The sequence below is a fragment of the Hemitrygon akajei genome, chromosome 19, assembly GCF_048418815.1.
Source record: "Hemitrygon akajei chromosome 19, sHemAka1.3, whole genome shotgun sequence".
NCBI lineage: Eukaryota > Metazoa > Chordata > Chondrichthyes > Myliobatiformes > Dasyatidae > Hemitrygon > Hemitrygon akajei.
The window spans coordinates 49,204,516-49,219,614 of record NC_133142.1 but is presented as its reverse complement, the minus strand read 5'-3'; the positions used below and the strand labels follow the sequence as shown (position 1 = coordinate 49,219,614).

General features: G+C 42.1%; 1 protein-coding gene across 9 annotated transcripts in view; it reads left to right on the top strand.

Annotated features, from left to right (window-relative positions):
- itpr1b (inositol 1,4,5-trisphosphate receptor, type 1b) overlaps nucleotides 1-15,099 on the top strand; it is a 532,858-nt gene that overhangs the window by 63,495 nt on the left and 454,264 nt on the right. The gene's annotated exons all lie outside the window — the stretch shown is intronic.

Below are 15,099 nucleotides of genomic sequence, written 5' to 3'. Positions count from 1 at the left end.
GATGTGCTGGCCTGCCTACACCACTCTCTGCAGAGTCCTGCAATTAAGGGAAGTACAGTTCCCATACCAGGCAGTGACGCAGCCAGTCAGGATGCTCTCAATTGTGCCCCTGTAGAAAGTCCTTAGGATTTAGGGGCCCACACCAAACTACTTCAACCGTTTGAGGTGAAAGAGGTGCCGTTGTGCCTTTTTCACCACACAGGCGGTACGTACAGACCATGTGCAATCCTTGGTGATGTTTATGCCAAGGAACTTGAAGCTGTTCACCCTCCATCGATGTTGATTGTATCCATTGATACAATTCAAAATTTTATAGCCGAGTGTCAGGATAGCAGTCCATCACCTGAAGCTTACTAGAAGTTGGATGATGTAACAAGACAATGATCTAAAATATGAGTAAACCAACAACAGAATGGTTTAAAAAGAAAATTCACGTTTTGGAGTGGACAGGTCAGCTTCCCTAAACCTTAACCCAATTGAGATATTGTGGCATGACCTGAAGTGGGATGTTCATGCAAGCTATCCCAGAAATATTGATGAACGGAATTAGTTTTCTATGGAGGATAGGTCTAAAATTCCTCCTCTCCATTGTGCAAGTTTGATCAACAGCTACAGGAAATATTTGGTGGAGGTTGTTGCTGATAAAAGAGGTTCTACCAGCTACTAAATACAAGGGCTTACAAATTTTTTTCCAGCCTGGACTGTGAATGATTGAACAATATGTTTAATAAAGACATGAAAAGTAAAATTGTTTTGTTATTAGTTAAGGCAGATTATGTGTGTCTATTATCATGACTTAGATGAAGATCAGACCTCATTTAATGAGTAATTAATGCAGGAAACAAGGTAATTGCAAAGGGTTTGCAAACTTGCAACTGTAAATAACTTTTGCTATGGGGAAGTATTCTTGTTATCTACTCTTTACACCTTTAGCATTTTCTTTCTCTATTAGATTCCTCTCTACCCCACCTCTGCTCCAAAGAAAGCCAAGGCAGCCTAAACAGTCATTATAACTGAAACCGTTCACTCCAGACAACGTTCTGGTGAATCTCCTCTGTCCTTTTTCCAGTGCAATCATGCACTTCCTGAAGTGGGACTCCAGCTGAGTATAACTCAATGTTTTAGAAAGTCTTACCATAAATCCCTACTATTGTATTCATTGCCCCAGCTAGTTAAGGCAAGATTCCCAAATGGTGGCTTAGCCACCTTATCTGTCTATCTTTCATATCTGGGGATCATTAGACTTGAAAACTGAGATTCCTCTGTTCATCAGTACTCTAAATCCTGCTGTTCATTCTGTGTGTCCTCCTAAAGTGCATTTATCTTGATAAAGTTCTGTCTGTCAAAACTCTGCACATCTATTACTGAATCAGGATCATCCTGCATGCTATGTCGATCCTCCTCATTACCAACACCACTATCAATCTTTGGTGTCGTTTGCAAGCTTACTTATCCTATATTCTACATTTACATGTAGATTATAATGTGTACAACAAGCAGAGCCACAGCACCAATGCCTGTGGTACAAAAATTTCACAAGATTCCACTCAAAATGAACCTTGACCAATATTCTCTGCCACATTTTGCCAAGCCATTTTTGGATGCAATTTACCGGATGTTCAGAGGATTTTACATGGCCAACTCCACCATGTGCACAACCTTCCCCACCATCAAGGACCTGTTCAAGGATGGTGCCCCAAAAAGATGGTATCTATCATTGGGGACCCTTGTCATCTGGGACATGCTCTCTTGTTACGAACTTCAGGAGGGAAAGGAGGTACAGCTACCTGAAGACTCATATGCAGCACTTTTGAACAGCATCTTCCCCTCTGCCATCAGATTTCTGAACCATCTAGGAATACTACCTCCTTATTCCTTTATTTTCCCCCACAGTAATTTTTCTTGTAATTGATTTTTTTTTTGTGCTGTACTGCTGCTGCAAAACCAATTTCACGTCATATGTAAATGATAACAAAGCTGAATCTGACTTTGAAGATTCCCGTGGGCTCTTGCATATAGAGCCTCCCATATAGAGTCTTGTCCACGCAGAACAGATCAATCAAATTATTATCGTCATTGCATTCCATCACAATTTGAAAAAGAACGTTAATCATGTTTGTCAGCCAGAATCTCCCCTTAGCACAGCACAGTTATCTTTAATATATGTAACGTGTCTCTTTTTTTTTTGTCCCAATTCTCCTTCCTATCCACTGATATTGAGCACATTAGCTATAGTTACTTGATTTATCCTTTTTGCTTTTCTTCAATAGCTGTACCATGCTTGTTATTGTCCAGTCATCGGTCACCTTATCTGTGACCACTGAAGATTTAAAACAGTCAGGGCTTACATTGAGCTTCTGCACATCCCTTCGTGTGTACTCCTGCTCTGCCATTGATTAAAATCCTGGCTGTTCTGTCATTGTACAAATCCAATTTCCTGTCCTTTCCCTGTAGTCCTAATTAGAGGTCAATCCATATCACCCAAGCACTCCATCTCCATAGCTCTCTGTGGTAAGGAGTTCCAAAAGTTTGATCCAATTTTGAGAAGTAACTTCTTCCTCTGTTGGAAAAGGGCAACCCTTTTATTCCGAGACCATGCACTCTAGTTTCAGACTCTCCTGGGAGAAATTGTGCTGTCAGCAGTTAATGCTTCGGGTCTCAAAAAAAAAATTGGGAGATGTAGCAAGTGTATGGGCCCTCGGGTCCACTAAGTCTGCATAGACTATCAACCACCCATGTAAACTAATCTTACATTAATCCCATTATATTCTCCCACAATTTCATTGACTCTTAATGTGCCCTATCCGATCCCACTGCCCCATGCCCTTCTACTACTTTGCTACACACGAGGATCATCTTTGTGGATACCAGCCCATACGTTTTGGGATGTGGGAGAAAACCGGGGCATCCAGAGCATGTAAACTCTGACAACACAAGAGGACACAACTGAAGGCCAGGTCTCTGGCAGAGAGACAGCAGCTCTGAGTTGTACAGTTGCACTTAGATTTCCTTATTTATATTCACGTACACTCCAACCCCCTTGAAATAAAGGTTATTAGCCTTCCCTATTACCTGCTATGTTTATGTTCTAGCTTTCTACTGTATGCTTCATGAAGGATTCTCCCATCCCTTTTTATACTGCAGCTTTATACAATCTTTCTCCATTTAAATTCTGTTCTTTTGTTTCCCCCCAAAGTGAACACCTTTATTTTCCCATGTTTTGTGCACTTTGTAGAATGTAAACCATTTGTAACTTTCTTGCACCTTGCTGTTCTTTCACAACTTTCACTGCCGTATCCTTCTATATCATAAATGTGTTTACAGTTCCTTTGCCATCCTTTGTCCCTTTTAGTACACCACTAGGTTACAAGTTGCCTGACTGAAAATGTGCTCAAATCTTCCTACCAGTTAGCTAATCCTCCTATCTATGTCAATATTTTTATCTCTTGATCATAAAAGCCAGTGTTATTAATGTGATGCAGTGTGTTGAATGTGTTTTTAGAAGTTCCAACTCAATAAATTATCTGTTTCCAATCTGGTAGAGACATGGTGAAGAAACTCAAATTAGGTGAAGCATTAGAGTACAGTTCCAATGTGGGCAAAGGGGATCAGTAGAGATTGGCGTAGACATGGAGGATGGAAAGTTCATAAAGCACACAAACTGTCCCTATAGCTCAATTCTTGACTTCCTCCATGAAATGGTACTGAGTCTGCTTGAGTAGACTGATTTTATTTTTCTAAATGTGTGTCTTGTACTTCAATAAATTAGAGCAGGCCCTTTGACCCACAATATCTGTAATGAAAGCAATGCTAAATTAAACTAATTCTCTTCTGCCTATATAGGAGGGGTGATTGATAAGTCTGTGGCCTAAGGTAGAAAGAGTCAATTTTAGAATTTTAGAAAAGTTAGCACATTTATTTTTCAACATAGTCCCCTCCTTAGTTCGCACTTAGTCCAGCGGTCGTGGATCATACAGATCCTTCTTTGTAGAAGTCGGCGTCTTGGACCTCCAGAAGTGGTCCACAGCAGGGATGATTGATAAGTTTGTGGCCTAAGATGGATGGAGATGAATTATTAACTTCACATTTTCTGCATAATTACTCAGAGTTGAACTGCACGTGCATGTAACGAGAGCTGTATAACTCATCTTCTACCTTTGGCCACAAACTTATCAATCACCCCTGCTGTGGACCACTTCTACAAAGAAGGGATCGTATGCTCCACGACCGCTGGACAGTGTGTGTACGTGTAGGAGGGGACAATGTTGAAAATAAATGTGCTCGGTTTTCTAAAATTGACTCCTTCTACCTTAGGCCACAAAGTTATCAATCACCCCTCGTATGATCTACGTGTATTCCACCATCCTCTAACAGCTTCTTAAATGCCACTACTGTATTTGCTCATAGTATTTCCCTGGCAGCCCAATCCAAGGAAAAGAAACCTTCTCCCTCAACACCATTAAACTTCTCCCCCCCCCCCACCCCCACCCCCACACCTTAAATGCATGTGTTCAAGTATTTGACATTATATTCTGGGGGTGGGGATGGTGTAGATTGATTATCTATGCTATCTGTCTCTTGTAACTTTATAAAGTCCTGGTCAGTCTCCCCTTAGCCGATGATGCTCCAGAGAAAACAACCCAGGTTTGTCCAGACTCTTTAAAGACCATGGAATGAAGGGAAGGAGGAGATGAATCAGAGGGGAATGATTGGCAAGTGAGAAGAGAAGGTGTATGAGTAACCAGAGTGGGGAATTGAAAAAGAGAGAAGGGGGCAGGAGGGAGAACTTACTAGAAGTTAGAGAAATTGACGTTTATGCTCTCGGGTTGGAAGCTACTCAGGCAATCTCATGGTTTTGTATGGGGTTGAGTGGGATCTGGGATGATGGAATGGTGGAGCAGACTAAATGGGCTGAATGGCCTAATTCTGCTTCTTGTGACTAATGAGGTGTTGTTTCTCCAACCTGAGTCTGAGCACGTCATGGCAAAAGAGGAGGCTGCAGACGTGTCAGTATGGGAATTCAAGTTTATTACTGGTGAATCTCCTGCGCCATTTCTAAAGCTGCCACATTCTTCTTGCAAAGGGGTGACCAGAATTTTACACAATAATTCAAGTGCAGTCTGTTTAAAGTTTTTGTACAGTTGCAACTTCTGACTTACTGGCCCTTTTATATTCAATGCCCCAACTATTAAAGGCACATATCCCATACAATGTCTTTACCATCCTGTTTACTTGTGTGGCCACTTTCAATGAACAAACAGACAGACATACTTTATTGATTCCGAGGGGAACTATGGGCTTGTGCCCCACGATCTGTTTGGTTAATCAACTTTTGCTTCCTTTGTTTCTTTGAATAAGTTGGTTAAGTAGTAGTGATCCAGTCCTCTGGCACTTCTCTAGAACGCGAAGGTTTTTTGGTTGTAACTAACGCATTCACTCTCCCAGTAGCCATTTCATTAGAGATTTGATGATGCAACTCAGCTGAATCGGGAAACTTCTTGCCCATTATTTTCCTGATACAAATTTTAGGGCAATGGTATTTAATACCTCCCATTTATTATACAATATTAATTGGATGCTTGTACCATTTTGAAAACTGATTTAAGTTATCCCCCTTCCTTTCCAGTCCTGATGAAGGGTATTGACCAAAATGTCAACTGTTTGTTCATTTCCATAGAGGCTGCCTGACCTGCTGACTTCCTTCAGTGTTTTCGGAGTGCTGCTCTGGACTTCCTGCATCTGCAGAATCTCTTATGTTAAGATGTCTTTTTAACTCCTCTGCCTTTTCTTTGCCATTCTTCTGATGAAACAGGATCTCTTAATAAAATGTACAATTGCTGATTGGTACAGAATTGTGCCATTTTATTAATTCATTTCCAGAATATGAAAGCACTGGCAAGGTTATTGTTTAATACCTATTCTTGAGGAGGTATTAACAATTCAGCTTAAGTGCAGCGCTTTCAAAGATTATTCCGCCTCCACAACTATTTTCACATTTTACTGTGTCATTTTCTAAATTTATAATGTATTGAAGTAGTACTTTTTCAGCCAATCCACAAAACATTGTGCATCATATCAAATCAAGAGTAAAATTCCAAAACCTGCAACAATTTGCTGCTAAAAGTTCAAAACCAAAATTGAGGCTGTAAAAGTATTCATCCTCTGTAATTTTTATGCTAATTTTCCTTGGGGGAGGGGGGGGAATACTATACCTTACCAACTCACCCAATTAGTTGCAGAAAATTAGTGAATACCTGTTTTCAATGAATTCATAAGAATAAATACCACCCATCTCTGTAAGGTCCAACAGTCTGGTAGATTTGCAACACATCAACCCAAAATGAACACAAAAGAGCTTTCCATACAAATCAGCAAAATGGTAACAGAGAAGCACTGATCTGGGGAAGCATACATGACCATCTCATACCTCGGAGCTCAGTGCAGTCCATCGTGGGGAAAAATATAAAATCACAGCCATACTGCCTGTAAACTCAGTTGCCAGAGAAGAATGGCAATTGTAAGAGAGGTTACTGTGCCCTCAACAGTCACTCTTAAGTGAACTGCAAAAGTCTGTGGCTGCAACTGGAGATGAAGTTCATGTCTCCACAATCTCTAAGGCCTTGCACTAAAAGGGTATTTATGGAAGAGTGACAAGGAAGAAGCTCTGGCTAAAAGAAGGATAGACTTTGCAAAGCATCACTTAGATACTGACACGAGGAAATCTGCAGATGCTGGAAATTCAAGCAACACACACAAAATGCTGGTAGAACGCAGCAGGCCAGGCAGCATCTATAGGGAGAAGTGCTGTCGATGTTTTGGGCCAAGACCCTTCGTCAGGACTAACAAAGGAAAGATAGTAAGAGATTTGAAAGTAGGAGGGGGAGGCGAAAATGCAAAATGATAGGAGAAGACCAGAGGGGGTGGGATGAAGCTGAGAGCAAGAAAGGTGATTGGCAAAAGGGATACAGAGCTAGAGAAGGGGAAGGATCATGGGACAGATCTCTCAAACGCATCTCTCCCATTTCCCGTACATCTGCCCACCACCCCACTTGGGATAGGGTCCTCCTTGTCCTCACCTACCACCCCACCAGCCTCCGGATCCAACGTATAATTCTCTGTAACTTCCGCCACCTCCAATGGGATCCCACTACCAAGCACATCTTTCCCTCCCCCCCCCCTTTGTGCTTTCCGCAGGGATCGCTCCCTACACGACTCCCTAGTCCATTCATCCCTCCCCACTGATCTCCCTCCTGGCACTTATCCTTGCAAGTGGAACAAGTGCTACACCTGCCCTTACACTTCCTCCCTCAGCACCAGTCAGGGCCCCAGACAGTCCTTCCAGGTGAGTCGACACTTCACCTGTGTGTCGGCTGGTGTGGTATACTGCATCCGGTGCCTTTTATATATTGGTGAGACCCGACGCAGACTGGGAGACCGTTTCGCTGAACACCTACGCTCGGTCTGCCAGAGAAAGCAGGATCTCCCAGTGGCCACACATTTTAATTCCACGTCCCATTCCCATTCTGATATGTCTATCCATGGCCTCCTCTACTGTCAAGATGAAGCCACACTCAGGTTGGAGGAACAACACCTTATATACTGGCTGGGTAGCCTCCAACCTGATGGCATGAACAGTGACTTGTCTAACTTCGTTAATGCCCCTCCTCCCCTTCTTACCTCATCCCTGATATATTTAGTTATTTTTTTGTTTTTCCCCTCCCTTTTTCTTTCTCTCTCTGTCCATCACTCTGCCTGTTCTCCATCTCCCTCTGGTGCTCCCCTCCCCCTTTCTTTCTCCCTAGGCTCTTGCAATCACCTTTCCGGCTCTTAGCTTCACCCCTCCCCCTCTGGTCTTCTATCATTTTGCATTTCCCCCTCCCCCTCCTACTTTCAAATCTCTTACTATCTTTCCTTTCAGTTAGTCCTGACGAAGGGTCTCGGCCCAAAACGTCGACAGCGCTTCTCCCTATAGATGCTGCTTGACCTGCTGTGTTCTACCAGCATTTTGTGTGTGTCACTTGGATATTGAAATGATGTGGAAGAAGGTCTTGTGGTTGGGTAAGACTAAAGTGGAACTTTTTCGGCCTCAGCACTAAGTGGTACATGTGCAGTATTAGATTTATACAACCACATGAGCCAAGGTAGCTCCACCCGTACTGTAAAGTATGCTGGAGGTAACTATGGTGATGCTTTTCAGCAGCAGGGACTGGAAATCTGGTCAGGATTGGTGGGAAGATGAATGCTGCTAAATACAGAAAGATCCTGGATAAAAACCTGCTAGCCTCTGTGGGGAGCAAGCTCATTTTTCAGTCAAAGCAATGGTGGAGTGGTTTCAAATGAAGAAAATTGATCTCCTTGAGTGGCCCAGTCAGAGTCCTGACCTTAACCCAATCGAGCTTCTCTGGCAAAACCTCCAGTTTGCTTTTCACCACTGCTCCCCTAATAACCTGGCACAGCTTGAACAATTTTGCAAGGAGGAATGGGCAAATCTTGCCCCATCATGTTGGGGGAAACTAATAGAGACTTAACCGAAACAATTACTGGTTATAGTAGCTGCGAGAGGTGTCTCAACTATGTGCTGAGCAAAGGGGGATGAATACTTTTGAATTGCTGATATTTTAGTTTTTGAATTTTTACTTTTTGACGCTTTAAAAGTTTCCCCTGCTTTTTGGGCTGTGCTATGAAAAAGGAGCACGTGATTCACAAATAAAAATTCTCAGTTGAATCGATCAAAATTACTGGTTGTATACTCATTTGTGTGAGCAAGTGTGTAGCTGGAGTCTGAATACTTTTACAAGCTGCTGTATGGTTCAAAGCTCAAGATAAGCCATAGAACAAATGGTGTGAGCTGGATTGCTGATCTATACAGTATACACAAGTCTGAGTTTCATTATTGTATGTAGGATGTCATACTGTGACAAGTCATCTGGTATGCTTGGTAACTGCATGACTTAGTTTCGTGCTATTTTTCAAAGGCTGTACTGTGGTGTTAAATCTCTTGGTATGATGCAGCTTCCAGTTGTAAGGGCTGACTCTGGTCGTGCTGTGTAGTTTAGTACTGTTCAATCAAGTGTTTCAATTTCCTCTGGTGATATTGATTATTCAGGAGACTACTGACAGCACTGTGTCCAGTGTACTCCAGTTTTTGATTCTGATGCCTGTATTTTCTTTTGGGAAAACAGAGCTTAGAAGAAGTGTTCAGTCCCCCCCCCCCCCCCAGCCCTTTGTTCATTTAAAAAAAAGTATTACGATAAGGGATTTTTAATCAAATTTACTGAGAATTTTTATTTGTGAATCACATGCTTTTGTTTTCACAGTAAGCCCAAAAACAGGAAATCGTAAAGCATGAGAAACTAAAAATTCAAAAACAAATGTCAGCAGTTCAAAAGTATTCATTCATCCCCCTTTGTTGCAGCTACTACAGCCGGTAATCTTTTTTGATAAGTCTCTATTATCTTTGCAGAATGTGATGGAGCAAGGTTTGCCCATTCCTCCTTGCAAAGTGGCTCAAGCTGTGCCAGGTTAGTCGGGATGCAGCGGTGGACAGCAATCCTGAGGTCTTACCAGAGGGCGGGTTTAGGTCTGGACTCTGACTGGGCCGCTCGAGGACATCAATTTTCTTCATTTGAAGCCACTCCTTGGTTGTTCTGATAGTGTGCTTTGGGTTGTTGTCCTGCTGAAAGAGTAACTTGCTCCCCAGTTCAAGCTTTCTGGCAGAGGCTAGCAGGTTTTTTTTTAAAATCCAGGATCTCTCTGTACATTATCAGCATTCATCAATCCTGACTGGATTTCCAGTCCCTGCTGCTGAAAATCATCCCTGTAGCATGGTGTTCCCTCCACTGTACTTTACAGAAGGAATGGCGTTATCTGGCTGATGTGCACCTCATGTACCTCTTTTTTTTAAAAAAAAAACATACTTACCTGTAAAGACTTTGTAAAGTGTCACTTTGAAGATGCTGTAAAGATGTGGATGAAGGTCTTGTGGTCAGATGAATCATGTTTAATATCACCAGCACGTGTTATGAAATTTGTTAACTTAGCAGCAGTACAATGCAATACATGATAATATAAGTTGTGAGCACATATGTATATATAACCCTGAGGCTTGGCCAGCACGTGTTCATTTAGGGGAGAACAACTTCTGGCCCCCCCCGAACTGAGAAATCTCGTTTGTTTGGATGCTGCGTGATGTGTTGCCCGGTTACAAATCTGCACTGCAAAATATCAGACAGTACACCATATGCAACTAAATGATTGAACTTTATAAATCTTAATCTGGTTAGAGAGTTAGTAAAGAAAATAAGAAGTAAAAGGGCCATTTTAAGGAAAAAGTCTTGCGCATTGTTGGAGTGCACTGCTTGTCCATTTGTTCCCGTCGACCTCCAAGTGTAGCCGGCCCTCGGACCCTCGCTCTTCAGTCCACTCCGTCAGGTGGTTTTCAGACTCTCTCCGTTCACGTCCTTTCTCTCCATCGCTCCCTGATGAAAGACCGCGAAAAACCCGGCTCCCAGACACACAAGAAAGAACAACATTTCCTCATTGGCTAGCCCCTGCATTGCAAAGCCCCGTTATTGCTAGCCGTAACCCAAACATTGCTGCTACAGGGAAACCATTTCCTTAGCAGTGGAACATTACATAAAAGCCATTACATTAACCTTGAGTGAAACCTGGAAGTGTGTTACATATATAAAATCGTTAAATTAAAAAGTGCAAGAACAGAAATTTTTTTTAATGAAGAAAATTGATGTCCTTGAGTGGCCCAGTCAGAGTCCTGACCTTAACCTGATCAAATATCTCTGGGAAGATTTTAAGAACATTATGCACTGCTGCTCCCCAACTAACCTGGTACAGCTGAGCAATTTTGCAAGGTGGAATGGGGAAACCTTGCTCCATAACATTGTACAAAGCTACGAGTAATGGAGGTGATGCACCATCAATAACTCTGAGACGTGAGGCGAGATATCGGCTTTTATTGACTGGAAGAAAGAACAAGCAGCAATTGACCACCATGCTACATCCTGGAGACTGAGGGCAGGGCTCAGGCCCCAATCGTCTTTATACCAGGGTCTGTGGGAGGAGCCACAGGAGCAGTCAGCGGGGGGGGCGTTTCCAGACAGGTATATGTAGTTCACCACAGGAGGCTTATCCAAAAAGACTGTAATAACACCGGGTGGTGGTTCAACAAAGAACTGAGCAAAGAATACTTTTGAACTGCTGTCATTTCAGCTTGAATTTTTAGTTTTTCACGCTTTACAATTTTCCCTGTTTTTCTTCGGGCTGTACTGTGGGTGGAGAAAAGGAGCATGTGATTCACCCAAAAAATATTAGTTAAATTGATCAAAACCCTTGGTTGTAATACTGTGGTAAACTATGTATACCTGTCTGGACACGCCCCTCTGCTGACTGCTCCTGTGGCTCCTCCCACAGACCCCTGTATAAAGGCGATTGGAGCACTGCTTCCTCCTCAGTCTCCAAGATACTGTGCTCTGTTTTGCTGCTAATAAAAGCCTATCGTTTGCCTCCCGTCTCCGAGAGTTACTGATGGTGCATCAAATACTCATTTGTGGGTACTAAGGGTTGGGGGCTGAACACTTTTTAACGCTTTCCAGTCTCTGCTATCTCCCAAGCAATTTAGTAAATCTCAGCTCACCAACTCTGTCAAAGTCAAAGTAAATTTATTATCTGATGCACCATCAATAACTCTCAGAGACGGGAGGCAAACGATAGGCTTTTATTAGCTGCAAACGTGACCACAACATCTTGGAGACTGTGGGAGGAGTAGTGCCTCCACTTGCCTTTATACAGGGGTCTGTGGGAGGAGACACAGGAGCAGTCAGCAGAGGGGCGTGTCCAGACAGGTATATGTAGTTCACCACATTATCAAAATGCATTTCCTGTATGTCACCAAATACTACCCTGAGATTCATTTTCTTGCAGGCGTTCCAAGTAGAACAGGCAATCCAATAGAATCCATTACAAAAAACAAAAAGACTGGCAAACAGCCGGTGTGTGATAGAAAGCAAACTGTGTAAACATATTTTTAAAAAATAAAATGGTAATACTGAGTAGTTCATACAGTCCTTGAAAGTGAGTCCATATGTTGTAGAATGAGTTTGTTGTTGAGGTGAGTGAAGTTACTGATGCAGGTTCAGGAGCTTGTGGTAGAAGGTAATAACTGCCCTGAATGTGGTTCACGGGACCTAGGCTCCTACTTTCAAAAACAGAATTTCTTGAGTACCATCCTTACCCAGAAATGAGCATATCTTAATTCAATATCAACATGACTTGGGATTAAAAGATAAATTGCATATTAAGAACAGAATTTTAGAAGTTACATACTTGAACCTATGGTTACGACAGATATCTCAAATTCCTTATTTGCATTTCTGGTAATGTGTTCCTTCTGAGACTGACTGATCCATCTGTTCCTTATTTGTGCATTAAAACTTGTAATTCACCAAGATAAACATTGCAGTGCCTAATGGGCCAACAACTTGTATGTTGTGGTACAGTTTTTAACATTCTTCTGCATCCAGAAATTAGATACGTATTGGGATAAATAGCAGTAAATAGCAACATATTAAATGTTTTGCAGACAGTCTGTACTTCCCACTCAGAATTTTCCTGCAACAATTAAGTTTTATTTTCACATCCAGACTTAAAAGTAGAAAGCATTCATGTATAAACTATTGTGATTGCATTCTTCACAAACATTTCAATAGAATATTTTTGTGTGCATGCAATTGTCTATTATTCCAACGCTAGTCTCTAACTGTGAAGAGGCACGTGACTGCTGTCAGCCCCAGTAACATGCAGTCTTCAGTTCCACCCCCCCGTAGGTTTGTTTATTACACAAGTAAATTACTGGGCATCTCGAAGCTTAATCCATCACTCCATGTGCTCGTGACTGATTTACTCCAGACTTCGGCTGCTCTCTGTCAGTCTCCCCTGTAGTCCTGAATTCCCTGATCTTTTTTATTTATCTACTTCCCCTTTAAAATCTCTGCAGTGCTCTGGGGTAGGACTTGCCTGCATCTCGCCATCTACCTTGTCACACCACCTCTTCGATCTTGAATGTTTCAATACAATTAAACTTCTTCCCTTAATTTCCAAGGAATGCAGTTATAATTTCTTTAGCTGATCATGATGGGCCAAACTTCTTATCCCCAGAGTTGGCCTATTCTATCTTGTGGACTGCCTTCCATGCGAGTGTATCTTATAAATGAATGGTACTTAGTATTGTAAGTGTAACCTCCCCAGCACTTTGCACAATTATAACAATATTTCTGTAGTTTGAAGTGCGAAACTTGAGCAATAAAGTATAATTAGCTACTTTGATTACATGTTTTGTGGATGTTCAGTATTTTTAAAAGAAAATCAATTGTTCTTACTTTCACTGTAATATTTCTGAAGTTTTTCTGTTTTTTGTGTCACTAATTCCACTCCTTGATCAGTATACATTTTACTTTCTATGCCTTGTCTACATGTTCTCCCTGTTTGTGATGATCTATCTTCCAACCCTTATGTCTGCTCTCAGAAGCAGCCAGCACTTGCATCATCGCTCTGATATGTGGTCACACCATGACTTCCTTTTCCAATCTCCCAAAAGGAGCCCCTGCTCATTGAGGCTGTGGGTCACCTGACTGCTTCATTCCCAGTCGGGGGGTGGGGAGGATCTTCTACTGCCCTGGACTACACCACTTCTTTCATTCCGATCGAGCTTGGCTGCAGTTTTCTGTTGGAAGCTGAGCTTCCTGCACTTTAGTTAGAGATGTCTTGGGGGAGCAGCCAGTCAAATATCTTTAACAGGCTTTGAAAACCTCCACCCAGCTTCATCCACTAGTAATGTGTCTGGATGCCTGCCTATGTTTACTCGTGTTAAATTTAATCTGCCGGATTCTTTTAGGAGAAGTTACCAGTTTGAGAGCTGAGTTTCTGTTGCTTTGGAATGCATGAGGAGTTTGACTCCTTGAGCAGCATGGTTTTGTGAAGGTTTTCATGCCAGCACTGGACACCAGGACTGCTTTAGAGAACTATTTCTATGTCCTGGCCTGATTATTGACGGCGGGCTGAAACTCCTTTCCCTTCAGCCAAATTTCATCCTGGTGGTCAGTAGTGCTCATTTATTTGAACTTGATGCTAGCAAATAAAATTTAATTAAAAACCTTTGTAATGCTAATAACTGAAGGGAGTTTGGGGGGGGGGGGCGGGGAGAAAGAGTAGGCAGTGAAAGCAAGCTAAATCACTAACAGGATTTTCGCATGCTCAGAAATTCTGAAATGGATCCAGTTGTCAGTGAAATGACAATGATCTTGGTTTAACATCTCTATGACAACAAAGTCGGAGCTGCAGTTGGTATCATCAAGGTGTACAGATCATGCCTGGAAGCTGATAGTCTATCACCTCGATAAAGTACTGGTGCAGCAATACGATATCGTTGATCAGATTGTATGACAATTGCAGTTAGAGGTTGGTGGAAGAGGCGACATGTTTCAGCTCAAGGTTAGATGGGAAGTACCTTATTTCTGATCTGTCCTTCCATACACAACTTGGTTAAGTATAAGTTAGAACTCCGCTCTGTGCTGTAAGGCATGATGATGTCAATTGTGATTTGTGGCTGTCAGAATGATAAAATACAAATGATTAAAAGGAAACTGCTGAAGAGGGCAAAAATTGATTGTACAAACCGGTTCCTTTTTGAACTAAGTTCTATGACTTGACATTGAATGATATAAGAGAGAATCTCAATTGGCACTGTCTGCGCCAGCACAACTTTACAGTAGTCCATTCATCTCTTAGCCCGGCAATCCTAAATCATAATGAGGTTTGCAATGCCTTGATCACCATGCAATGGAGGGAATGATGTGCCTCTTTTGTGTTTCTGACCTCTATTGTCAGAGTGAGAGGAAGGAGCGGGAATACTCAGATTTGAACAACGCACACAAAATGCTGGTGGAACACAGCAGGCCAGGCAGCATCTATAGGGAGAAGCACTGTCAACGTTTCGGGCCGAGACCCTTCGTCAGGACTCTCGTCAAATCGTCAGATTTGAATTGGTTGTTTGCTCTTGTTCTGAGAATCAAGTACAATAACATTCCA